Here is a 4,207-nt window from a genome sequence, read left to right as displayed (position 1 = left end):
CTCGGCTCTTCTCTTGCTCCGCCTTAAAATAAAAAGGAAAACGACGGACAAGGCTAAATTATGGAGAAATTTATCTAAGTATATGAACTTACTGAACTGGTGAACCCCTTTCTTGAAGGATGCCTTCGGTATTTATAGAGCTTTGGGGTGAAAGGCGGCTTCTCTCTTATGATTGCACAGATGGGATGGCTTTAATTCTTTGACTGATGCTTCGAATATTTGTCACCGAAAAGCTGAATGTACTTGTTATCGTTAGTGGCTTGTCAACTTAATTCGGATTCGACCGTCATCAGCTTTTTGTCTCATCGTGATTAATTATGCCTTTCACCCAGATACGCCCACCAGGTTGCACCGTCTCTATGCGAAAATCCTTCTTGAGTAGATGTATTCGAGCACAAATCACCGCAAAGCCTTGCGGTAATGCTGCGCTCGTCCGTTGATTTCTTGTGAGCGCTTTTCGCCTTGCGTCACCGCATATTCTTCATAAAAATACGAAAATTAACTGTTTCTATGTGATGAACGCATACGACCGCAATGTTATGAACTTAATGCTTTTTTGACGTAATCTAACATATTTTATCAATGCAAGCCAGCATTGTTTAAGAACTTAACACTGTAATAACGTGCATTTCTGTCCGTTATCAAACCCCCAAATTTAAACAATGCTTGTCCTCACGCATAAGCTAAAGATTTCCTCTAGCAAGTCGACCACAAATCTCTTTTCCTAGATTTCTCAAGAATACTTCATTCAAATCCTATACAAAAAAAATTCCTTAAGTCTTATTCAAGTCTCCTCTTAAAATATTTATAAGACCTAGGGACCGCAAGCTTAACCTTGAAAAGGACTTTACTAAATTCTGGGACATCGCATGATTTATTTCAAAAAGAAAACTTTTCCACCGAGGTGTCAAATGATTTTTATCCTTGCATATTTCTTGACATTATTATTTTTTTCTGACCTTGCGCTGATCCAAGTGTCTTGCCTTTGTTTTGGCTTGCCCCTATGATAACTTGTAGAAATACAAGTTATTTATGTTGTTTTATTTAGATAATGCGGCAAAAAGAAAAGAAAGTTGCATCGATAGTATAAGAATTGGCTGAGAAATACGAAAATTATAAAATGTCGTGAACACATCCACTAACCCCATTTCGATGGCGAAATGGAATGTTCAAGTCTCTGTTTTGCAGGAAATAGGTCACTGCATGCGTTAATGGCTCGAGGAAAAAATGTACAACGCATCTACATCGCATACGCCAATCGATCAAGACGAGGAAAGATCAACGCAATGACGGCGCATGCGACGATCAATCATGGATTCTAGCGATCAACGCATATCCACCGCATGCGATAATAAAACAACTACACCGCATGCGGCGATCGATCGAGAGAGTGAAAGTAATGCATTCGTGGGTGATTATGACAAGTGTGCAGCTTCTATTGTACGATTCTGACAGTTTGATCGCAGAGCAGAGTGGACATTTCCACTAGCTTATAGCGAATTATCAGAATTACACAGTGGGACCACTAATCAAAGAGCCAAAGTCTTGTCTATAAATAGCTTCCTTGAATTCATTGCAAAAGAGGCTGGTCTGAAGAGACTTTACAGAGAAATCCGGGAGAATGACGAGACAAGGATGAAGGTGAGTCTCCGAGCAATAAATTCTCCTTATTCCCGAAGCTGAAGCTCGTGCAAGAGGTCACTTCTACCGGGAAAGCAAGCCTGAAAGGGAAGCTTTCCACTCCATCTCATCCACACACGGCAAGCACAACGTCTTCCGATCGGGATCTGTGTCAAGACATTGACATCTTTCTGTATTTGTTTCTATTCTTTCATTTCATCTACTGTGTTCATCTTCTTTAATCCTTTCATTCACAAATCATGTATCAAATGCTTATCTTTAGTTTTAAATGCTATTATCGTCATCATTATCATCTCTCTGTTCCTTTCCATACATTTATCATCCATTTTCTCCATCATGTGTTCTTAATCCCCTGGGTAAAGAGGAAGAATTAAGCGAGTGAGTTAATCTTTGTTAAGGTAATCGGCTAAGTTTAGCTAAAGCATGCTCGATGGCATTTTCACCTATGAGAGCAGAAGTGAAGATGTTATTCTGCCTATCGAGAGAAGGTTGGAAGAATGCAGTAACTAAAGCGAAAAGTATTTCCAGAGATGGAAACAACCTTACGTTCATTACGTTCATCTCTGTTTCACCATAGACGTATAGGAACGCGGCCGATCACTGAAAGGTGTACGCCAAGAGAAAGCGGAACCTTAGTTGCATCCTTAACGAGATTGATAAACTTGCAATGTCTTTTCCCTCTACTCATTCTCTTTTTTATTCATTCACAAGACTTTCCATCGCATTCATTAGATTCCTTTGTACAACTTCACAGCCAGTCCTCACCCTATATCATAGTAGTTTAGACATTTATTTTATCAACGCATTTTATTTACAATGCAATTTCACTTTCAGCGCAATTTACATTTCTGCATAAACCAAATTCTTTATTCTTTATGACAACCGGTCTCATTTACCACATTAGTATCGCATCTAAACAATAACAATCCCCGTGTTCGACCTTAGGTCATTCTGAGAAACTTGCGTTGGAATTATACTTGGTTCCAGCACAAGGAAACTTGTGTCACGTACTACATCATCGCTTACTACAAGCATATTATCATCAACGCATACACTTAGAATGTAGTATCGCAAAATATCTTTATCGCAAAGCACTTGAGTGCATAGCACATCATCAATTCCAGATTCATTCATAAGCAGTGCATAAGATAAAGAAAGAAAGATCATTACAAGTTTATGGCAACATGAGCTTGTATCATTCACATTCATCAGTTGTGCATATAAGACATAACATAGCAATAACATTCATTTTTATTGTCATCACCCCATGTATGTCATGCGAACATCCAACTACAAGCAATGCGCTCTTTCTCAGACTAAACTCATACCTACTTGGCAGAGGAGTTGCGGTCATTTATTTATGCGTTGATCCTAGCATCTTACTTTCGTTTTGACTTGCTCCCACGTGTGTCATGCGGATATCCAACTACGGGTAAGTGCCCTTCACAACTTAACACTTATCAACATGGGTTTCCCCATTGCATTGACAGTGGAGTTGTTATTCTCAGAATTTTTTTTTTCATAAAGCTAAAAATAGCAAGGTCGAAAAATAAATACCTCACTCCTAAATTTAAAATACAACAATGTCCCCTTGCCAAAATATTGAAAGAAGTCATGCGATGTTCTTAGGAAGATACGTAAAGAGAGTTTGAAAGAAAGCTAGTAGACCTCTAACTTCTAGAAATATTTCATGAAGTGACTTTTCTAAGATTAAGTTGATTCTAGTATATATGAAAAAATAGAAGCATGTGTTTCATCATTGAAATCATAATTGGCAAAGAGACAGCATGCGGCGACTTACTAAATTTATCAGTGTTAAATGATTGCGGTAATCAAAGAGGATGCGGTGATAAAACTTTAAACTAAAATGCGATGCAATAGTGCAACATTTTGGAATAAGTCAAGGAAGATTACAACCCCCAAATTTGCGTTGTCGCCCGCATTGTCTGTTGACGCATCTTTCTTTGCAGGATCTTCTTCTTTTAGATTGCGATGATAGAATAAGATAAGTTGTTCATCATGTGGCGCCTCTACATTGTTGCCTCGATCGTTGTAAGAAAAACATGAGAGGATCAAACATATTAAACAAAAAGATTTTTTTTTTTTTTTACCGCAATTGTTCAGCACGATTGCCCCCCTCCCCCCCCCCCCCCCATCTCATAGAGTAGAATAGATAAAGAACTGAAAAGATATAGTGAAATGAAAATTCTGAGTAGTAGAGAAAAGTTGAATTTCCATGAGTCCCAAAACTTGTGTCCCTGATGAATTTCGAACATCTGATAGTGTATGGACCACCTACTTCTTTCTTATATTATAGTCTCTTAATTCTACGGAGTTGACTGGTGATGCCAGCCTTCTCCGTGATATACTTTTACTCACTGCCCGTTAACTTTGAATATGTTGGTTCCGTCATATTCGATAATTCGACCGCTCCATGTGGAAATATTTCTCTAACTATGAATTGTTCGGACCAACGAGACTTTAATTTTCCAGGGAAGAGCCTTAATCATAAGTTGAATAGTAAGACCCTCTGCCTGATTGGGAGGTTTCTACTGCATATATGTTA

Source organism: Benincasa hispida, chromosome 1 (genome assembly GCF_009727055.1).
Source record: "Benincasa hispida cultivar B227 chromosome 1, ASM972705v1, whole genome shotgun sequence".
Lineage (NCBI taxonomy): Eukaryota > Viridiplantae > Streptophyta > Magnoliopsida > Cucurbitales > Cucurbitaceae > Benincasa > Benincasa hispida.
This window is presented reverse-complemented; position numbering follows the sequence as displayed.